This window comes from Eucyclogobius newberryi, unplaced genomic scaffold (assembly GCF_026437365.1).
Source record: "Eucyclogobius newberryi isolate DKJ021-1_F unplaced genomic scaffold, fEucNew1.0.hap1 SCAF_4, whole genome shotgun sequence".
NCBI classification, from domain to species: domain Eukaryota; kingdom Metazoa; phylum Chordata; class Actinopteri; order Gobiiformes; family Gobiidae; genus Eucyclogobius; species Eucyclogobius newberryi.
The window spans coordinates 2661558-2684830 of record NW_027316056.1 but is presented as its reverse complement, the minus strand read 5'-3'; the positions used below and the strand labels follow the sequence as shown (position 1 = coordinate 2684830).

The 23273-nt window shown below is 39.8% G+C and overlaps 13 non-coding genes across 13 annotated transcripts; all 13 read right to left on the bottom strand.

The window, feature by feature from the left end:
* Positions 1-193: 193 nt before the first annotated feature.
* On the bottom strand, positions 194-265 carry trnaa-cgc (transfer RNA alanine (anticodon CGC)). Its single transcript has one exon. It is a non-coding gene; the product is annotated as a tRNA-Ala (tRNA).
* A 2074-nt stretch (positions 266-2339) lies between these two features.
* Positions 2340-2411, bottom strand: trnaa-agc (transfer RNA alanine (anticodon AGC)). The gene has a single exon. It is a non-coding gene; the product is annotated as a tRNA-Ala (tRNA).
* A 1092-nt stretch (positions 2412-3503) lies between these two features.
* Positions 3504-3575, bottom strand: trnaa-cgc (transfer RNA alanine (anticodon CGC)). Its single transcript has one exon. It is a non-coding gene; the product is annotated as a tRNA-Ala (tRNA).
* Positions 3576-4669: 1094 nt separating this feature from the next.
* Positions 4670-4741, bottom strand: trnaa-cgc (transfer RNA alanine (anticodon CGC)). Its single transcript has one exon. It is a non-coding gene; the product is annotated as a tRNA-Ala (tRNA).
* Positions 4742-7967: 3226 nt separating this feature from the next.
* On the bottom strand, positions 7968-8039 carry trnaa-cgc (transfer RNA alanine (anticodon CGC)). The gene has a single exon. It is a non-coding gene; the product is annotated as a tRNA-Ala (tRNA).
* Positions 8040-9106: 1067 nt separating this feature from the next.
* trnaa-cgc (transfer RNA alanine (anticodon CGC)) lies at positions 9107-9178 on the bottom strand. The gene has a single exon. It is a non-coding gene; the product is annotated as a tRNA-Ala (tRNA).
* Positions 9179-10249: 1071 nt separating this feature from the next.
* Positions 10250-10321, bottom strand: trnaa-cgc (transfer RNA alanine (anticodon CGC)). The gene has a single exon. It is a non-coding gene; the product is annotated as a tRNA-Ala (tRNA).
* A 1088-nt stretch (positions 10322-11409) lies between these two features.
* Positions 11410-11481, bottom strand: trnaa-cgc (transfer RNA alanine (anticodon CGC)). The gene has a single exon. It is a non-coding gene; the product is annotated as a tRNA-Ala (tRNA).
* Positions 11482-12552: 1071 nt separating this feature from the next.
* Positions 12553-12624, bottom strand: trnaa-cgc (transfer RNA alanine (anticodon CGC)). Its single transcript has one exon. It is a non-coding gene; the product is annotated as a tRNA-Ala (tRNA).
* A 3231-nt stretch (positions 12625-15855) lies between these two features.
* Positions 15856-15927, bottom strand: trnaa-cgc (transfer RNA alanine (anticodon CGC)). Its single transcript has one exon. It is a non-coding gene; the product is annotated as a tRNA-Ala (tRNA).
* A 2075-nt stretch (positions 15928-18002) lies between these two features.
* Positions 18003-18074, bottom strand: trnaa-agc (transfer RNA alanine (anticodon AGC)). The gene has a single exon. It is a non-coding gene; the product is annotated as a tRNA-Ala (tRNA).
* Positions 18075-19175: 1101 nt separating this feature from the next.
* On the bottom strand, positions 19176-19247 carry trnaa-cgc (transfer RNA alanine (anticodon CGC)). The gene has a single exon. It is a non-coding gene; the product is annotated as a tRNA-Ala (tRNA).
* Positions 19248-22477: 3230 nt separating this feature from the next.
* Positions 22478-22549, bottom strand: trnaa-cgc (transfer RNA alanine (anticodon CGC)). Its single transcript has one exon. It is a non-coding gene; the product is annotated as a tRNA-Ala (tRNA).
* Between the last annotated feature and the right edge of the window lie 724 nt (positions 22550-23273).

Genomic DNA, 23273 nt, shown 5'->3' with positions numbered 1-23273 from the left:
TGAATGAAATGTTGATTTTTGAATATCCATTAGCCAAAGAGTGATGCTATGATTTATACTGGTCAAAGCACTGAATGGTCTAAACTTACCAAATATTAGCTTCTGACATCCATTAGGCCACTGTGGATGTCAGAAGTGTCTCTGAAATTCCTTGCAGTGTAATATGGCAGCTTGCCATGACTAAAGCAGTGTCTGGAGATGCTGGGGATTGAACCCAGGACCTCATACATGCGAAGCATGCGCTCTACCACTGAGTTACATCCCCCTTCAGAAGTGTGAGGAAAAATGATAGAATAGACCAAAACGGAACAGATTTGATGGCTTTGGAACGGAACACAAACAGTGATCGAATAGAAAATTCAAGAATAAATTCCTCTTTCACTGGTAATGACACAAAGGTCCGTGCCATTGTTACTTTATTTAAATAAGCATCGCTTTTTGTGTGTTACAGTTACTTCTTTGGTCTAATCACCCAGTCCACAAGTGTTCCTGTAGCTATATATTCACAAATCAAGCACTGTTAAGCAGGTGACGTCCTTTGCTGGTCAAGGGGAAGAGAAAGGTATGTTTCCGGCAGGGTTCAAAGAAATATGAAGCAATGCCAATGTATTTTTTGCCCATTGGCTTGTCCACCTGGCCACCACAATACTGCATCTTTGGAAAATTACTGTGAAATCTTGAGACCAATTAAAAATCAAGGTATGCTTGTCCAGTCAAGCCTTGCTGGAAAACATGTCTGATCCCAAATGAACAAAGGTATGTGCTCTACCACTGAACCACTTTGTCTAGAAATACTCCAAAAAGAAACACCATCAAACCTGCTAGTCCATAGATGCATGGAAAAACAAAAATTTGATTTCAAAATGTTGCGCCTGAATGGATGCCATGTTTCAAAGCCTCTCTTGACACCCATCCAGACTTATTGTACTTGTATATATTTTATAAGTGCTGCAAGATTCAACCGTAATGTGGGACTGGGAGTTTGCACTTAAGCTTGAGTTTGAGCATCTATCTCGGCATCAGACTACAATAATCCTACACTATACCATACATACACTTTTACTGACGGATATTTCAACAAAAGGTATCTAACAATCACTGAGTTATAATTTGGCAGGGTGACAGTGCACAATGGATTTATAGTTTTTTTTAAGCTTGTGGATGAAAAGTTGATTTTTGAATATCCATTAGCCAAAGAGTGGGAGCTATGATTTATACTGGTCAAAGCACTGAATGGTCTAAACTTACCAAATATTAGCTTCTGACATCCATTAGGCCACTGTGGATGTCAGAAGTGTTGACATGGCATATTTAAGTCAAGGTCTCTAAAATTCCTTCCAGTGTAATATGGCAGCTTGCAATGACTAAAGCAGTGTCAGGAGATGCTGGGGATTGAACCCAGGACCTCATACATGCTCTACCACTGAGCTACATCACCTTTGGTTCAATTCTCCAAAATGATAGAATGGACAAAAACGGAACAGATTTGATGGTTTAGAAACAACACAAATGAACAAAGGTATGCGCTCTACCACTAACCCGCTTTTTCTAGAAATACTATGTATATATGTTACAAAGCCTCTGTGTGAAGAAGCCCTAAGTCCCACCCACCATTCGAAAGGTATTCTTATTGGCTAGAATAATATCTCAATCAAAGTCTTCTACGTCACCGCATGCTAGCGCTAAGTGGACGTAAACAAGATGGATGCCCGCGTCGGAAGCGGCGCCTTTTTTTTGCGGCGGCTGTAAAGAACAAACCCGCGGACAGAAACAATTGTGGATGGTCTCATTCTGTAGCTAACAGTCTGAAGAAAAGATCGATGCCAAACACCATCTTATAAGTCAAACAGGTCATTTGATATGGATTGAGAAATGCGCCGGACAGAGCCTTTATGTGGATATTTTCACTGTAGAAAACGTTGTTTACTTGACAATATCTCAAAATCCGATAACTTCAGGAAAAATACAAGTGGATATTGTTTTTCTATGGATCCTTACCGACAGACTGAGTACAAGAATGTACAGATTGGAAGCCGTTTTGTCCGTCATAAAAAGCAAACAGGTAGGACATGCGTTTGTAAAAGTTGAGACTTTCTCACAAACTATTGGTAATTGCTTCTTGGGGCATATTATTCAATGTAAATCAATGACATATTCGTTTTGTTGAGAAAATAACCTTTAAAATGATGTATAACTTGCTGGTATTGACCGCAAGTTATACATCATTTTACATCAAGAGAACTTTTGTAATTTGGAAACTGCGCGCCGGCGTGCAGGTGACAGGTGTCTGAAATTCCTTCCAGTGTAATATGGCAACTTGCGATGACTAAAGCATTGTCTGGAGATGCTGGGGATTGAACCCAGGGCCTCATACATGCTAAGCATGCGCTCTACCACTGAGCTACATCCCCTTCGGAACTGTAAGCAAAAATGATAGAATGGACCAAAACGGAACAGATATGATGGCTTAGGAACAGAACACAAATAGTGATCGGATAGAAAATTCAAGAATAAATTCCTCTTTCACTGGTAATGACACAAAGGTCTGTGCCATTGTTACTTTACTTACATAAGCGTCACTTTTTGTGTGTTACAGTTACTTCTTTGGTCTGATCACCCAGTCCACAAGTGTTCCTGTACCTATATATTCACAAATCGAGCACTGTTAAGCAGGTGACGTCCTTTGCTGGTCAAGGGGAAGAGAAAGGTATGTTTCCGGCAGGGTTCAAAGAAATATGAAGCAATGCCAATGTATTTTTTTCTCATTGGCTTGTCCACCTGGCCACCACAATACTGCATCTTTGGAAAATGACTGTGAAATCTTGAGACCAATTAAAAATCAAGGTATGCTTGTCCAGTCAAGCATTGCTGGAAAACATGTCTGATCCCAAATGAACAAAGGTATGCGCGCTACCACTGAACCACTTTGTCTAGAAACACTCCAAAAAGAAACACCATCAAACCTGCTAGTCCATAGATGCATGGAAAAACAAAAAGTTGATTTCAAAATGTTGCGCCTGAATGGATGCCATGTTTCAAAGCCTCTCTTGACACCCATCCAGACTTATTGTACTTGTATATATTTTATAAGTGATGCAAGATTCAACCGTAATGTGGGACTGGGAGTTTGCACTTAAGCTTGAGTTTGAGCATCTATCTCGGCATCAGATGACAATAAACCTACACTATACCATACATACACTTTTACTGACGGATATTTCAACAAAAGATATCTAACAATCACTGAGTTATAATTTGGCAGGGTGACAGTGCACAATGGATTTATAGTTTTATTTAAGCTTGTGAATGAAATGTTGATTTTTGAATATCCATTAGCCAAAGAGTGATGCTATGATTTATACTGGTCAAAGCACTGAATGGTCTAAACTTACCAAATATTAGCTTCTGACATCCATTAGGCCACTGTGGATGTCAGAAGTCAGAAGTGTCTCTGAAATTCCTTGCAGTGTAATATGGCAGCTTGCCATGACTAAAGCAGTGTCTGGAGATGCTGGGGATTGAATCCAGGACCTCATACATGCGAAGCATGCGCTCTACCACTGAGTTACATCCCCCTTCAGAAGTGTGAGGAAAAATGATAGAATGGACCAAAACGGAACAGATTTGATGGCTTTGGAACAGAACACAAACAGTGATCGAATAGAAAATTCAAGAATAAATTCCTCTTTCACTGGTAATGACACAAAGGTCCGTGCCATTGTTACTTTATTTAAATAAGCATCGCTTTTTGTGTGTTACAGTTACTTCTTTGGTCTAATCACCCAGTCCACAAGTGTTCCTGTAGCTATATATTCACAAATCAAGCACTGTTAAGCAGGTGACGTCCTTTGCTGGTCAAGGGGAAGAGAAAGGTATGTTTCCGGCAGGGTTCAAAGAAATATGAAGCAATGCCAATGTATTTTTTGCCCATTGGCTTGTCCACCTGGCCACCACAATACTGCATCTTTGGAAAATGACTGTGAAATCTTGAGACCAATTAAAAATCAAGGTATGCTTGTCCAGTCAAGCCTTGCTGGAAAACATGTCTGATCCCAAATGAACAAAGGTATGTGCTCTACCACTGAACCACTTTGTCTAGAAATACTCCAAAAAGAAACACCATCAAACCTGCTAGTCCATAGATGCATGGAAAAACAAAAATTTGATTTCAAAATGTTGCGCCTGAATGGATGCCATGTTTCAAAGCCTCTCTTGACACCCATCCAGACTTATTGTACTTGTATATATTTTATAAGTGCTGCAAGATTCAACCGTAATGTGGGACTGGGAGTTTGCACTTAAGCTTGAGTTTGAGCATCTATCTCGGCATCAGACTACAATAATCCTACACTATACCATACATACACTTTTACTGACGGATATTTCAACAAAAGGTATCTAACAATCACTGAGTTATAATTTGGCAGGGTGACAGTGCACAATGGATTTATAGTTTTTTTTAAGCTTGTGGATGAAAAGTTGATTTTTGAATATCCATTAGCCAAAGAGTGGGAGCTATGATTTATACTGGTCAAAGCACTGAATGGTCTAAACTTACCAAATATTAGCTTCTGACATCCATTAGGCCACTGTGGATGTCAGAAGTCAGAAGTGTCTCTGAAATTCCTTGCAGTGTAATATGGCAGCTTGCCATGACTAAAGCAGTGTCTGGAGATGCTGGGGATTGAATCCAGGACCTCATACATGCGAAGCATGCGCTCTACCACTGAGTTACATCCCCCTTCAGAAGTGTGAGGAAAAATGATAGAATGGACCAAAACGGAACAGATTTGATGGCTTTGGAACAGAACACAAACAGTGATCGGATAGAAAATTCAAGAATAAATTCCTCTTTCACTGGTAATGACACAAAGGTCCGTGCCATTGTTACTTTATTTAAATAAGCATCGCTTTTTGTGTGTTACAGTTACTTCTTTGGTCTAATCACCCAGTCCACAAGTGTTCCTGTAGCTATATATTCACAAATCAAGCACTGTTAAGCAGGTGACGTCCTTTGCTGGTCAAGGGGAAGAGAAAGGTATGTTTCCGGCAGGGTTCAAAGAAATATGAAGCAATGCCAATGTATTTTTTGCCCATTGGCTTGTCCACCTGGCCACCACAATACTGCATCTTTGGAAAATTACTGTGAAATCTTGAGACCAATTAAAAATCAAGGTATGCTTGTCCAGTCAAGCCTTGCTGGAAAACATGTCTGATCCCAAATGAACAAAGGTATGTGCTCTACCACTGAACCACTTTGTCTAGAAATACTCCAAAAAGAAACACCATCAAACCTGCTAGTCCATAGATGCATGGAAAAACAAAAATTTGATTTCAAAATGTTGCGCCTGAATGGATGCCATGTTTCAAAGCCTCTCTTGACACCCATCCAGACTTATTGTACTTGTATATATTTTATAAGTGCTGCAAGATTCAACCGTAATGTGGGACTGGGAGTTTGCACTTAAGCTTGAGTTTGAGCATCTATCTCGGCATCAGACTACAATAATCCTACACTATACCATACATACACTTTTACTGACGGATATTTCAACAAAAGGTATCTAACAATCACTGAGTTATAATTTGGCAGGGTGACAGTGCACAATGGATTTATAGTTTTTTTTAAGCTTGTGGATGAAAAGTTGATTTTTGAATATCCATTAGCCAAAGAGTGGGAGCTATGATTTATACTGGTCAAAGCACTGAATGGTCTAAACTTACCAAATATTAGCTTCTGACATCCATTAGGCCACTGTGGATGTCAGAAGTGTTGACATGGCATATTTAAGTCAAGGTCTCTAAAATTCCTTCCAGTGTAATATGGCAGCTTGCAATGACTAAAGCAGTGTCAGGAGATGCTGGGGATTGAACCCAGGACCTCATACATGCTCTACCACTGAGCTACATCCCCTTTGGTTCAATTCTCCAAAATGATAGAATGGACAAAAACGGAACAGATTTGATGGTTTAGAAACAACACAAATGAACAAAGGTATGCGCTCTACCACTAACCCGCTTTTTCTAGAAATACTATGTATATATGTTACAAAGCCTCTGTGTGAAGAAGCCCTAAGTCCCACCCACCATTCGAAAGGTATTCTTATTGGCTAGAATAATATCTCAATCAAAGTCTTCTACGTCACCGCATGCTAGCGCTAAGTGGACGTAAACAAGATGGATGCCCGCGTCGGAAGCGGCGCCTTTTTTTTTGCGGCGGCTGTAAAGAACAAACCCGCGGACAGAAACAATTGTGGATGGTCTCATTCTGTAGCTAACAGTCTGAAGAAAAGATCGATGCCAAACACCATCTTATAAGTCAAACAGGTCATTTGATATGGATTGAGAAATGCGCCGGACAGAGCCTTTATGTGGATATTTTCACTGTAGAAAACGTTGTTTACTTGACAATATCTCAAAATCCGATAACTTCAGGAAAAATACAAGTGGATATTGTTTTTCTATGGATCCTTACCGACAGACTGAGTACAAGAATGTACAGATTGGAAGCCGTTTTGTCCGTCATAAAAAGCAAACAGGTAGGACATGCGTTTGTAAAAGTTGAGACTTTCTCACAAACTATTGGTAATTGCTTCTTGGGGCATATTATTCAATGTAAATCAATGACATATTCGTTTTGTTGAGAAAATAACCTTTAAAATGATGTATAACTTGCTGGTATTGACCGCAAGTTATACATCATTTTACATCAAGAGAACTTTAGTAATTTGGAAACTGCGCGCCGGCGTGCAGGTGACAGGTATCTGAAATTCCTTCCAGTGTAATATGGCAACTTGCAATGACTAAAGCATTGTCTGGAGATGCTGGGGATTGAACCCATACATGCTAAGCATGCGCTCTACCACTGAGCTCCATCCCCTTCGGAACTGTAAGCAAAAATGATAGAATGGACCAAAACGGAACAGATATGATGGCTTAGGAACAGAACACAAATAGTGATCGGATAGAAAATTCAAGAATAAATTCCTCTTTCACTGGTAATGACACAAAGGTCTGTGCCATTGTTACTTTACTTACATAAGCGTCACTTTTTGTGTGTTACAGTTACTTCTTTGGTCTGATCACCCAGTCCACAAGTGTTCCTGTACCTATATATTCACAAATCGAGCACTGTTAAGCAGGTGACGTCCTTTGCTGGTCAAGGGGAAGAGAAAGGTATGTTTCCGGCAGGGTTCAAAGAAATATGAAGCAATGCCAATGTATTTTTTTCTCATTGGCTTGTCCACCTGGCCACCACAATACTGCATCTTTGGAAAATGACTGTGAAATCTTGAGACCAATTAAAAATCAAGGTATGCTTGTCCAGTCAAGCATTGCTGGAAAACATGTCTGATCCCAAATGAACAAAGGTATGCGCGCTACCACTGAACCACTTTGTCTAGAAACACTCCAAAAAGAAACACCATCAAACCTGCTAGTCCATAGATGCATGGAAAAACAAAAAGTTGATTTCAAAATGTTGCGCCTGAATGGATGCCATGTTTCAAAGCCTCTCTTGACACCCATCCAGACTTATTGTACTTGTATATATTTTATAAGTGATGCAAGATTCAACCGTAATGTGGGACTGGGAGTTTGCACTTAAGCTTGAGTTTGAGCATCTATCTCGGCATCAGATGACAATAAACCTACACTATACCATACATACACTTTTACTGACGGATATTTCAACAAAAGATATCTAACAATCACTGAGTTATAATTTGGCAGGGTGACAGTGCACAATGGATTTATAGTTTTTTTTAAGCTTGTGAATGAAATGTTGATTTTTGAATATCCATTAGCCAAAGAGTGATGCTATGATTTATACTGGTCAAAGCACTGAATGGTCTAAACTTACCAAATATTAGCTTCTGACATCCATTAGGCCACTGTGGATGTCAGAAGTCAGAAGTGTCTCTGAAATTCCTTGCAGTGTGGCAGCTTGCCATGACTAAAGCAGTGTCCGGAGATGCTGGGGATTGAACCCAGGACCTCATACATGCGAAGCATGCGCTCTACCACTGAGCTACATCCCCTTCGGAACTGTAAGCAAAAATGATAGAATGGACCAAAACGGAACAGAACACAAATAGTGATCGGATAGAAAATTCAAGAATAAATTCCTCTTTCACTGGTAATGACACAAAGGTCTGTGCCATTGTTACTTTACTTACATAAGCGTCACTTTTTGTGTGTTACAGTTACTTCTTTGGTCTGATCACCCAGTCCACAAGTGTTCCTGTACCTATATATTCACAAATCGAGCACTGTTAAGCAGGTGACGTCCTTTGCTGGTCAAGGGGAAGAGAAAGGTATGTTTCCGGCAGGGTTCAAAGAAATATGAAGCAATGCCAATGTATTTTTTTCTCATTGGCTTGTCCACCTGGCCACCACAATACTGCATCTTTGGAAAATGACTGTGAAATCTTGAGACCAATTAAAAATCAAGGTATGCTTGTCCAGTCAAGCATTGCTGGAAAACATGTCTGATCCCAAATGAACAAAGGTATGCGCGCTACCACTGAACCACTTTGTCTAGAAACACTCCAAAAAGAAACACCATCAAACCTGCTAGTCCATAGATGCATGGAAAAACAAAAAGTTGATTTCAAAATGTTGCGCCTGAATGGATGCCATGTTTCAAAGCCTCTCTTGACACCCATCCAGACTTATTGTACTTGTATATATTTTATAAGTGATGCAAGATTCAACCGTAATGTGGGACTGGGAGTTTGCACTTAAGCTTGAGTTTGAGCATCTATCTCGGCATCAGATGACAATAAACCTACACTATACCATACATACACTTTTACTGACGGATATTTCAACAAAAGATATCTAACAATCACTGAGTTATAATTTGGCAGGGTGACAGTGCACAATGGATTTATAGTTTTTTTTAAGCTTGTGAATGAAATGTTGATTTTTGAATATCCATTAGCCAAAGAGTGATGCTATGATTTATACTGGTCAAAGCACTGAATGGTCTAAACTTACCAAATATTAGCTTCTGACATCCATTAGGCCACTGTGGATGTCAGAAGTCAGAAGTGTCTCTGAAATTCCTTGCAGTGTGGCAGCTTGCCATGACTAAAGCAGTGTCTGGAGATGCTGGGGATTGAACCCAGGACCTCATACATGCGAAGCATGCGCTCTACCACTGAGCTACATCCCCTTCGGAACTGTAAGCAAAAATGATAGAATGGACCAAAACGGAACAGAACACAAATAGTGATCGGATAGAAAATTCAAGAATAAATTCCTCTTTCACTGGTAATGACACAAAGGTCTGTGCCATTGTTACTTTACTTACATAAGCGTCACTTTTTGTGTGTTACAGTTACTTCTTTGGTCTGATCACCCAGTCCACAAGTGTTCCTGTACCTATTATTCACAAATCGAGCACTGTTAAGCAGGTGACGTCCTTTGCTGGTCAAGGGGAAGAGAAAGGTATGTTTCCGGCAGGGTTCAAAGAAATATGAAGCAATGCCAATGTATTTTTTTCTCATTGGCTTGTCCACCTGGCCACCACAATACTGCATCTTTGGAAAATGACTGTGAAATCTTGAGACCAATTAAAAATCAAGGTATGCTTGTCCAGTCAAGCATTGCTGGAAAACATGTCTGATCCCAAATGAACAAAGGTATGCGCGCTACCACTGAACCACTTTGTCTAGAAACACTCCAAAAAGAAACACCATCAAACCTGCTAGTCCATAGATGCATGGAAAAACAAAAAGTTGATTTCAAAATGTTGCGCCTGAATGAATGCCATGTTTCAAAGCCTCTCTTGACACCCATCCAGACTTATTGTACTTGTATATATTTTATAAGTGCTGCAAGATTCAACCGTAATGTGGGACTGGGAGTTTGCACTTAAGCTTGAGTTTGAGCATCTATCTCGGCATCAGATGACAATAAACCTACACTATACCATACATACACTTTTACTGACGGATATTTCAACAAAAGATATCTAACAATCACTGAGTTATAATTTGGCAGGGTGACAGTGCACAATGGATTTATAGTTTTTTTTAAGCTTGTGAATGAAATGTTGATTTTTGAATATCCATTAGCCAAAGAGTGATGCTATGATTTATACTGGTCAAAGCACTGAATGGTCTAAACTTACCAAATATTAGCTTCTGACATCCATTAGGCCACTGTGGATGTCAGAAGTCAGAAGTGTCTCTGAAATTCCTTGCAGTGTAATATGGCAGCTTGCCATGACTAAAGCAGTGTCTGGAGATGCTGGGGATTGAATCCAGGACCTCATACATGCGAAGCATGCGCTCTACCACTGAGTTACATCCCCCTTCAGAAGTGTGAGGAAAAATGATAGAATGGACCAAAACGGAACAGATTTGATGGCTTTGGAACAGAACACAAACAGTGATCGGATAGAAAATTCAAGAATAAATTCCTCTTTCACTGGTAATGACACAAAGGTCCGTGCCATTGTTACTTTATTTAAATAAGCATCGCTTTTTGTGTGTTACAGTTACTTCTTTGGTCTAATCACCCAGTCCACAAGTGTTCCTGTAGCTATATATTCACAAATCAAGCACTGTTAAGCAGGTGACGTCCTTTGCTGGTCAAGGGGAAGAGAAAGGTATGTTTCCGGCAGGGTTCAAAGAAATATGAAGCAATGCCAATGTATTTTTTGCCCATTGGCTTGTCCACCTGGCCACCACAATACTGCATCTTTGGAAAATTACTGTGAAATCTTGAGACCAATTAAAAATCAAGGTATGCTTGTCCAGTCAAGCCTTGCTGGAAAACATGTCTGATCCCAAATGAACAAAGGTATGTGCTCTACCACTGAACCACTTTGTCTAGAAATACTCCAAAAAGAAACACCATCAAACCTGCTAGTCCATAGATGCATGGAAAAACAAAAATTTGATTTCAAAATGTTGCGCCTGAATGGATGCCATGTTTCAAAGCCTCTCTTGACACCCATCCAGACTTATTGTACTTGTATATATTTTATAAGTGCTGCAAGATTCAACCGTAATGTGGGACTGGGAGTTTGCACTTAAGCTTGAGTTTGAGCATCTATCTCGGCATCAGACTACAATAAACCTACACTATACCATACATACACTTTTACTGACGGATATTTCAACAAAAGATATCTAACAATCACTGAGTTATAATTTGGCAGGGTGACAGTGCACAATGGATTTATAGTTTTTTTTAAGCTTGTGAATGAAATGTTGATTTTTGAATATCCATTAGCCAAAGAGTGATGCTATGATTTATACTGGTCAAAGCACTGAATGGTCTAAACTTACCAAATATTAGCTTCTGACATCCATTAGGCCACTGTGGATGTCAGAAGTCAGAAGTGTCTCTGAAATTCCTTGCAGTGTGGCAGCTTGCCATGACTAAAGCAGTGTCTGGAGATGCTGGGGATTGAACCCAGGACCTCATACATGCGAAGCATGCGCTCTACGACTGAGCTACATCCCCTTCGGAACTGTAAGCAAAAATGATAGAATGGACCAAAACGGAACAGAACACAAATAGTGATCGGATAGAAAATTCAAGAATAAATTCCTCTTTCACTGGTAATGACACAAAGGTCTGTGCCATTGTTACTTTACTTACATAAGCGTCACTTTTTGTGTGTTACAGTTACTTCTTTGGTCTGATCACCCAGTCCACAAGTGTTCCTGTACCTATTATTCACAAATCGAGCACTGTTAAGCAGGTGACGTCCTTTGCTGGTCAAGGGGAAGAGAAAGGTATGTTTCCGGCAGGGTTCAAAGAAATATGAAGCAATGCCAATGTATTTTTTTCTCATTGGCTTGTCCACCTGGCCACCACAATACTGCATCTTTGGAAAATGACTGTGAAATCTTGAGACCAATTAAAAATCAAGGTATGCTTGTCCAGTCAAGCATTGCTGGAAAACATGTCTGATCCCAAATGAACAAAGGTATGCGCGCTACCACTGAACCACTTTGTCTAGAAACACTCCAAAAAGAAACACCATCAAACCTGCTAGTCCATAGATGCATGGAAAAACAAAAAGTTGATTTCAAAATGTTGCGCCTGAATGAATGCCATGTTTCAAAGCCTCTCTTGACACCCATCCAGACTTATTGTACTTGTATATATTTTATAAGTGCTGCAAGATTCAACCGTAATGTGGGACTGGGAGTTTGCACTTAAGCTTGAGTTTGAGCATCTATCTCGGCATCAGATGACAATAAACCTACACTATACCATACATACACTTTTACTGACGGATATTTCAACAAAAGATATCTAACAATCACTGAGTTATAATTTGGCAGGGTGACAGTGCACAATGGATTTATAGTTTTTTTTAAGCTTGTGAATGAAATGTTGATTTTTGAATATCCATTAGCCAAAGAGTGATGCTATGATTTATACTGGTCAAAGCACTGAATGGTCTAAACTTACCAAATATTAGCTTCTGACATCCATTAGGCCACTGTGGATGTCAGAAGTCAGAAGTGTCTCTGAAATTCCTTGCAGTGTAATATGGCAGCTTGCCATGACTAAAGCAGTGTCTGGAGATGCTGGGGATTGAATCCAGGACCTCATACATGCGAAGCATGCGCTCTACCACTGAGTTACATCCCCCTTCAGAAGTGTGAGGAAAAATGATAGAATGGACCAAAACGGAACAGATTTGATGGCTTTGGAACAGAACACAAACAGTGATCGGATAGAAAATTCAAGAATAAATTCCTCTTTCACTGGTAATGACACAAAGGTCCGTGCCATTGTTACTTTATTTAAATAAGCATCGCTTTTTGTGTGTTACAGTTACTTCTTTGGTCTAATCACCCAGTCCACAAGTGTTCCTGTAGCTATATATTCACAAATCAAGCACTGTTAAGCAGGTGACGTCCTTTGCTGGTCAAGGGGAAGAGAAAGGTATGTTTCCGGCAGGGTTCAAAGAAATATGAAGCAATGCCAATGTATTTTTTGCCCATTGGCTTGTCCACCTGGCCACCACAATACTGCATCTTTGGAAAATTACTGTGAAATCTTGAGACCAATTAAAAATCAAGGTATGCTTGTCCAGTCAAGCCTTGCTGGAAAACATGTCTGATCCCAAATGAACAAAGGTATGTGCTCTACCACTGAACCACTTTGTCTAGAAATACTCCAAAAAGAAACACCATCAAACCTGCTAGTCCATAGATGCATGGAAAAACAAAAATTTGATTTCAAAATGTTGCGCCTGAATGGATGCCATGTTTCAAAGCCTCTCTTGACACCCATCCAGACTTATTGTACTTGTATATATTTTATAAGTGCTGCAAGATTCAACCGTAATGTGGGACTGGGAGTTTGCACTTAAGCTTGAGTTTGAGCATCTATCTCGGCATCAGACTACAATAATCCTACACTATACCATACATACACTTTTACTGACGGATATTTCAACAAAAGGTATCTAACAATCACTGAGTTATAATTTGGCAGGGTGACAGTGCACAATGGATTTATAGTTTTTTTTAAGCTTGTGGATGAAAAGTTGATTTTTGAATATCCATTAGCCAAAGAGTGGGAGCTATGATTTATACTGGTCAAAGCACTGAATGGTCTAAACTTACCAAATATTAGCTTCTGACATCCATTAGGCCACTGTGGATGTCAGAAGTGTTGACATGGCATATTTAAGTCAAGGTCTCTAAAATTCCTTCCAGTGTAATATGGCAGCTTGCAATGACTAAAGCAGTGTCAGGAGATGCTGGGGATTGAACCCAGGACCTCATACATGCTCTACCACTGAGCTACATCCCCTTTGGTTCAATTCTCCAAAATGATAGAATGGACAAAAACGGAACAGATTTGATGGTTTAGAAACAACACAAATGAACAAAGGTATGCGCTCTACCACTAACCCGCTTTTTCTAGAAATACTATGTATATATGTTACAAAGCCTCTGTGTGAAGAAGCCCTAAGTCCCACCCACCATTCGAAAGGTATTCTTATTGGCTAGAATAATATCTCAATCAAAGTCTTCTACGTCACCGCATGCTAGCGCTAAGTGGACGTAAACAAGATGGATGCCCGCGTCGGAAGCGGCGCCTTTTTTTTTGCGGCGGCTGTAAAGAACAAACCCGCGGACAGAAACAATTGTGGATGGTCTCATTCTGTAGCTAACAGTCTGAAGAAAAGATCGATGCCAAACACCATCTTATAAGTCAAACAGGTCATTTGATATGGATTGAGAAATGCGCCGGACAGAGCCTTTATGTGGATATTTTCACTGTAGAAAACGTTGTTTACTTGACAATATCTCAAAATCCGATAACTTCAGGAAAAATACAAGTGGATATTGTTTTTCTATGGATCCTTACCGACAGACTGAGTACAAGAATGTACAGATTGGAAGCCGTTTTGTCCGTCATAAAAAGCAAACAGGTAGGACATGCGTTTGTAAAAGTTGAGACTTTCTCACAAACTATTGGTAATTGCTTCTTGGGGCATATTATTCAATGTAAATCAATGACATATTCGTTTTGTTGAGAAAATAACCTTTAAAATGATGTATAACTTGCTGGTATTGACCGCAAGTTATACATCATTTTACATCAAGAGAACTTTAGTAATTTGGAAACTGCGCGCCGGCGTGCAGGTGACAGGTATCTGAAATTCCTTCCAGTGTAATATGGCAACTTGCAATGACTAAAGCATTGTCTGGAGATGCTGGGGATTGAACCCATACATGCTAAGCATGCGCTCTACCACTGAGCTCCATCCCCTTCGGAACTGTAAGCAAAAATGATAGAATGGACCAAAACGGAACAGATATGATGGCTTAGGAACAGAACACAAATAGTGATCGGATAGAAAATTCAAGAATAAATTCCTCTTTCACTGGTAATGACACAAAGGTCTGTGCCATTGTTACTTTACTTACATAAGCGTCACTTTTTGTGTGTTACAGTTACTTCTTTGGTCTGATCACCCAGTCCACAAGTGTTCCTGTACCTATATATTCACAAATCGAGCACTGTTAAGCAGGTGACGTCCTTTGCTGGTCAAGGGGAAGAGAAAGGTATGTTTCCGGCAGGGTTCAAAGAAATATGAAGCAATGCCAATGTATTTTTTTCTCATTGGCTTGTCCACCTGGCCACCACAATACTGCATCTTTGGAAAATGACTGTGAAATCTTGAGACCAATTAAAAATCAAGGTATGCTTGTCCAGTCAAGCATTGCTGGAAAACATGTCTGATCCCAAATGAACAAAGGTATGCGCGCTACCACTGAACCACTTTGTCTAGAAACACTCCAAAAAGAAACACCATCAAACCTGCTAGTCCATAGATGCATGGAAAAACAAAAAGTTGATTTCAAAATGTTGCGCCTGAATGGATGCCATGTTTCAAAGCCTCTCTTGACACCCATCCAGACTTATTGTACTTGTATATATTTTATAAGTGATGCAAGATTCAACCGTAATGTGGGACTGGGAGTTTGCACTTAAGCTTGAGTTTGAGCATCTATCTCGGCATCAGATGACAATAAACCTACACTATACCATACATACACTTTTACTGACGGATATTTCAACAAAATATATCTAACAATCACTGAGTTATAATTTGGCAGGGTGACAGTGCACAATGGATTTATAGTTTTTTTTAAGCTTGTGAATGAAATGTTGATTTTTGAATATCCATTAGCCAAAGAGTGATGCTATGATTTATACTGGTCAAAGCACTGAATGGTCTAAACTTACCAAATATTAGCTTCTGACATCCATTAGGCCACTGTGGATGTCAGAAGTCAGAAGTGTCTCTGAAATTCCTTGCAGTGTAATATGGCAGCTTGCCATGACTAAAGCAGTGTCTGGAGATGCTGGGGATTGAATCCAGGACCTCATACATGCGAAGCATGCGCTCTACCACTGAGTTACATCCCCCTTCAGAAGTGTGAGGAAAAATGATAGAATGGACCAAAACGGAACAGATTTGATGGCTTTGGAACAGAACACAAACAGTGATCGGATAGAAAATTCAAGAATAAATTCCTCTTTCACTGGTAATGACACAAAGGTCCGTGCCATTGTTACTTTATTTAAATAAGCATCGCTTTTTGTGTGTTACAGTTACTTCTTTGGTCTAATCACCCAGTCCACAAGTGTTCCTGTAGCTATATATTCACAAATCAAGCACTGTTAAGCAGGTGACGTCCTTTGCTGGTCAAGGGGAAGAGAAAGGTATGTTTCCGGCAGGGTTCAAAGAAATATGAAGCAATGCCAATGTATTTTTTGCCCATTGGCTTGTCCACCTGGCCACCACAATACTGCATCTTTGGAAAATTACTGTGAAATCTTGAGACCAATTAAAAATCAAGGTATGCTTGTCCAGTCAAGCCTTGCTGGAAAACATGTCTGATCCCAAATGAACAAAGGTATGTGCTCTACCACTGAACCACTTTGTCTAGAAATACTCCAAAAAGAAACACCATCAAACCTGCTAGTCCATAGATGCATGGAAAAACAAAAATTTGATTTCAAAATGTTGCGCCTGAATGGATGCCATGTTTCAAAGCCTCTCTTGACACCCATCCAGACTTATTGTACTTGTATATATTTTATAAGTGCTGCAAGATTCAACCGTAATGTGGGACTGGGAGTTTGCACTTAAGCTTGAGTTTGAGCATCTATCTCGGCATCAGACTACAATAATCCTACACTATACCATACATACACTTTTACTGACGGATATTTCAACAAAAGGTATCTAACAATCACTGAGTTATAATTTGGCAGGGTGACAGTGCACAATGGATTTATAGTTTTTTTTAAGCTTGTGGATGAAAAGTTGATTTTTGAATATCCATTAGCCAAAGAGTGGGAGCTATGATTTATACTGGTCAAAGCACTGAATGGTCTAAACTTACCAAATATTAGCTTCTGACATCCATTAGGCCACTGTGGATGTCAGAAGTGTTGACATGGCATATTTAAGTCAAGGTCTCTAAAATTCCTTCCAGTGTAATATGGCAGCTTGCAATGACTAAAGCAGTGTCAGGAGATGCTGGGGATTGAACCCAGGACCTCATACATGCTCTACCACTGAGCTACATCCCCTTTGGTTCAATTCTCCAAAATGATAGAATGGACAAAAACGGAACAGATTTGATGGTTTAGAAACAACACAAATGAACAAAGGTATGCGCTCTACCACTAACCCGCTTTTTCTAGAAATACTATGTATATATGTTACAAAGCCTCTGTGTGAAGAAGCCCTAAGTCCCACCCACCATTCGAAAGGTATTCTTATTGGCTAGAATAATATCTCAATCAAAGTCTTCTACGTCACCGCATGCTAGCGCTAAGTGGACGTAAACAAGATGGATGCCCGCGTCGGAAGCGGCGCCTTTTTTTTTGCGGCGGCTGTAAAGAACAAACCCGCGGACAGAAACAATTGTGGATGGTCTCATTCTGTAGCTAACAGTCTGAAGAAAAGATCGATGCCAAACACCATCTTATAAGTCAAACAGGTCATTTGATATGGATTGAGAAATGCGCCGGACAGAGCCTTTATGTGGATATTTTCACTGTAGAAAACGTTGTTTACTTGACAATATCTCAAAATCCGATAACTTCAGGAAAAATACAAGTGGATATTGTTTTTCTATGGATCCTTACCGACAGACTGAGTACAAGAATGTACAGATTGGAAGCCGTTTTGTCCGTCATAAAAAGCAAACAGGTAGGACATGCGTTTGTAAAAGTTGAGACTTTCTCACAAACTATTGGTAATTGCTTCTTGGGGCATATTATTCAATGTAAATCAATGACATATTCGTTTTGTTGAGAAAATAACCTTTATAATGATGTATAACTTGCTGGTATTGACCGCAAGTTATACATCATTTTACATCAAGAAAACTTTTGTAATTTGGAAACTGCGCGTCGGCGTGCAGGTGACAGGTATCTGAAATTCCTTCCAGTGTAATATGGCAACTTGCAATGACTAAAGCATTGTCTGGAGATGCTGGGGATTGAACCCAGGGCCTCATACATGCTAAGCATGCGCTCTACCACTGAGCTACATCCCCTTCGGAACTGTAAGCAAAAATGATAGAATGGACCAAAACGGAATAGATATGATGGCTTAGGAACAGAACACAAATAGTGATAGGATAGAAAATTCAAGAATAAATTCCTCTTTCACTGGTAATGACACAAAGGTCTGTGCCATTGTTACTTTACTTACATAAGCGTCACTTTTTGTGTGTTACAGTTACTTCTTTGGTCTGATCACCCAGTCCACAAGTGTTCCTGTACCTATATATTCACAAATCGAGCACTGTTAAGCAGGTGACGTCCTTTGCTGGTCAAGGGGAAGAGAAAGGTATGTTTCCGGCAGGGTTCAAAGAAATATGAAGCAATGCCAATGTATTTTTTTCTCATTGGCTTGTCCACCTGGCCACCACAATACTGCATCTTTGGAAAATGACTGTGAAATCTTGAGACCAATTAAAAATCAAGGTATGCTTGTCCAGTCAAGCATTGCTGGAAAACATGTCTGATCCCAAATGAACAAAGGTATGCGCGCTACCATAGTGGGTCAGTACCCACTTTGTCTAGAAACACTCCAAAAAGAAACACCATCAAACCTGCTAGTCCATAGATGCATGGAAAAACAAAAAGTTGATTTCAAAATGTTGCGCCTGAATGGATGCCATGTTTCAAAGCCTCTCTTGACACCCATCCAGACTTATTGTACTTGTATATATTTTATAAGTGCTGCAAGATTCAACCGTAATGTGGGACTGGGAGTTTGCACTTAAGCTTGAGTTTGAGCATCTATCTCGGCATCAGATGACAATAAACCTACACTATACCATACATACACTTTTACTGACGGATATTTCAACAAAAGATATCTAACAAACACTGAGTTATAATTTGGCAGGGTGACAGTGCACAATGGATTTATAGTTTTTTTTAAGCTTGTGAATGAAATGTTGATTTTTGAATATCCATTAGCCAAAGAGTGATGCTATGATTTATACTGGTCAAAGCACTGAATGGTCTAAACTTACCAAATATTAGCTTCTGACATCCATTAGGCCACTGTGGATGTCAGAAGTCAGAAGTGTCTCTGAAATTCCTTGCAGTGTAATATGGCAGCTTGCCATGACTAAAGCAGTGTCTGGAGATGCTGGGGATTGAATCCAGGACCTCATACATGCGAAGCATGCGCTCTACCACTGAGTTACATCCCCCTTCAGAAGTGTGAGGAAAAATGATAGAATGGACCAAAACGGAACAGATTTGATGGCTTTGGAACAGAACACAAACAGTGATCGGATAGAAAATTCAAGAATAAATTCCTCTTTCACTGGTAATGACACAAAGGTCCGTGCCATTGTTACTTTATTTAAATAAGCATCGCTTTTTGTGTGTTACAGTTACTTCTTTGGTCTAATCACCCAGTCCACAAGTGTTCCTGTAGCTATATATTCACAAATCAAGCACTGTTAAGCAGGTGACGTCCTTTGCTGGTCAAGGGGAAGAGAAAGGTATGTTTCCGGCAGGGTTCAAAGAAATATGAAGCAATGCCAATGTATTTTTTGCCCATTGGCTTGTCCACCTGGCCACCACAATACTGCATCTTTGGAAAATTACTGTGAAATCTTGAGACCAATTAAAAATCACGGTATGCTTGTCCAGTCAAGCCTTGCTGGAAAACATGTCTGATCCCAAATGAACAAAGGTATGTGCTCTACCACTGAACCACTTTGTCTAGAAATACTCCAAAAAGAAACACCATCAAACCTGCTAGTCCATAGATGCATGGAAAAACAAAAATTTGATTTCAAAATGTTGCGCCTGAATGGATGCCATGTTTCAAAGCCTCTCTTGACACCCATCCAGACTTATTGTACTTGTATATATTTTATAAGTGCTGCAAGATTCAACCGTAATGTGGGACTGGGAGTTTGCACTTAAGCTTGAGTTTGAGCATCTATCTCGGCATCAGACTACAATAATCCTACACTATACCATACATACACTTTTACTGACGGATATTTCAACAAAAGGTATCTAACAATCACTGAGTTATAATTTGGCAGGGTGACAGTGCACAATGGATTTATAGTTTTTTTTAAGCTTGTGGATGAAAAGTTGATTTTTGAATATCCATTAGCCAAAGAGTGGGAGCTATGATTTATACTGGTCAAAGCACTGAATGGTCTAAACTTACCAAATATTAGCTTCTGACATCCATTAGGCCACTGTGGATGTCAGAAGTGTTGACATGGCATATTTAAGTCAAGGTCTCTAAAATTCCTTCCAGTGTAATATGGCAGCTTGCAATGACTAAAGCAGTGTCAGGAGATGCTGGGGATTGAACCCAGGACCTCATACATGCTCTACCACTGAGCTACATCCCCTTTGGTTCAATTCTCCAAAATGATAGAATGGACAAAAACGGAACAGATTTGATGGTTTAGAAACAACACAAATGAACAAAGGTATGCGCTCTACCACTAACCCGCTTTTTCTAGAAATACTATGTATATATGTTACAAAGCCTCTGTGTGAAGAAGCCCTAAGTCCCACCCACCATTCGAAAGGTATTCTTATTGGCTAGAATAATATCTCAATCAAAGTCTTCTACGTCACCGCATGCTAGCGCTAAGTGGACGTAAACAAGATGGATGCCCGCGTCGGAAGCGGCGCCTTTTTTTTTGCGGCGGCTGTAAAGAACAAACCCGCGGACAGAAACAATTGTGGATGGTCTCATTCTGTAGCTAACAGTCTGAAGAAAAGATCGATGCCAAACACCATCTTATAAGTCAAACAGGTCATTTGATATGGATTGAGAAATGCGCCGGACAGAGCCTTTATGTGGATATTTTCACTGTAGAAAACGTTGTTTACTTGACAATATCTCAAAATCCGATAACTTCAGGAAAAATACAAGTGGATATTGTTTTTCTATGGATCCTTACCGACAGACTGAGTACAAGAATGTACAGATTGGAAGCCGTTTTGTCCGTCATAAAAAGCAAACAGGTAGGACATGCGTTTGTAAAAGTTGAGACTTTCTCACAAACTATTGGTAATTGCTTCTTGGGGCATATTATTCAATGTAAATCAATGACATATTCGTTTTGTTGAGAAAATAACCTTTAAAATGATGTATAACTTGCTGGTATTGACCGCAAGTTATACATCATTTTACATCAAGAGAACTTTAGTAATTTGGAAACTGCGCGCCGGCGTGCAGGTGACAGGTATCTGAAATTCCTTCCAGTGTAATATGGCAACTTGCAATGACTAAAGCATTGTCTGGAGATGCTGGGGATTGAACCCATACATGCTAAGCATGCGCTCTACCACTGAGCTCCATCCCCTTCGGAACTGTAAGCAAAAATGATAGAATGGACCAAAACGGAACAGATATGATGGCTTAGGAACAGAACACAAATAGTGATCGGATAGAAAATTCAAGAATAAATTCCTCTTTCACTGGTAATGACACAAAGGTCTGTGCCATTGTTACTTTACTTACATAAGCGTCACTTTTTGTGTGTTACAGTTACTTCTTTGGTCTGATCACCCAGTCCACAAGTGTTCCTGTACCTATTATTCACAAATCGAGCACTGTTAAGCAGGTGACGTCCTTTGCTGGTCAAGGGGAAGAGAAAGGTATGTTTCCGGCAGGGTTCAAAGAAATATGAAGCAATGCCAATGTATTTTTTTCTCATTGGCTTGTCCACCTGGCCACCACAATACTGCATCTTTGGAAAATGACTGTGAAATCTTGAGACCAATTAAAAATCAAGGTATGCTTGTCCAGTCAAGCATTGCTGGAAAACATGTCTGATCCCAAATGAACAAAGGTATGCGCGCTACCACTGAACCACTTTGTCTAGAAACACTCCAAAAAGAAACACCATCAAACCTGCTAGTCCATAGATGCATGGAAAAACAAAAAGTTGATTTCAAAATGTTGCGCCTGAATGAATGCCATGTTTCAAAGCCTCTCTTGACACCCATCCAGACTTATTGTACTTGTATATATTTTATAAGTGCTGCAAGATTCAACCGTAATGTGGGACTGGGAGTTTGCACTTAAGCTTGAGTTTGAGCATCTATCTCGGCATCAGATGACAATAAACCTACACTATACCATACATACACTTTTACTGACGGATATTTCAACAAAAGATATCTAACAATCACTGAGTTATAATTTGGCAGGGTGACAGTGCACAATGGATTTATAGTTTTTTTTAAGCTTGTGAATGAAATGTTGATTTTTGAATATCCATTAGCCAAAGAGTGATGCTATGATTTATACTGGTCAAAGCACTGAATGGTCTAAACTTACCAAATATTAGCTTCTGACATCCATTAGGCCACTGTGGATGTCAGAAGTCAGAAGTGTCTCTGAAATTCCTTGCAGTGTAATATGGCAGCTTGCCATGACTAAAGCAGTGTCTGGAGATGCTGGGGATTGAATCCAGGACCTCATACATGCGAAGCATGCGCTCTACCACTGAGTTACATCCCCCTTCAGAAGTGTGAGGAAAAATGATAGAATGGACCAAAACGGAACAGATTTGATGGCTTTGGAACAGAACACAAACAGTGATCGGATAGAAAATTCAAGAATAAATTCCTCTTTCACTGGTAATGACACAAAGGTCCGTGCCATTGTTACTTTATTTAAATAAGCATCGCTTTTTGTGTGTTACAGTTACTTCTTTGGTCTAATCACCCAGTCCACAAGTGTTCCTGTAGCTATATATTCACAAATCAAGCACTGTTAAGCAGGTGACGTCCTTTGCTGGTCAAGGGGAAGAGAAAGGTATGTTTCCGGCAGGGTTCAAAGAAATATGAAGCAATGCCAATGTATTTTTTGCCCATTGGCTTGTCCACCTGGCCACCACAATACTGCATCTTTGGAAAATTACTGTGAAATCTTGAGACCAATTAAAAATCAAGGTATGCTTGTCCAGTCAAGCCTTGCTGGAAAACATGTCTGATCCCAAATGAACAAAGGTATGTGCTCTACCACTGAACCACTTTGTCTAGAAATACTCCAAAAAGAAACACCATCAAACCTGCTAGTCCATAGATGCATGGAAAAACAAAAATTTGATTTCAAAATGTTGCGCCTGAATGGATGCCATGTTTCAAAGCCTCTCTTGACACCCATCCAGACTTATTGTACTTGTATATATTTTAAAAGTGCTGCAAGATTCAACCGTAATGTGGGACTGGGAGTTTGCACT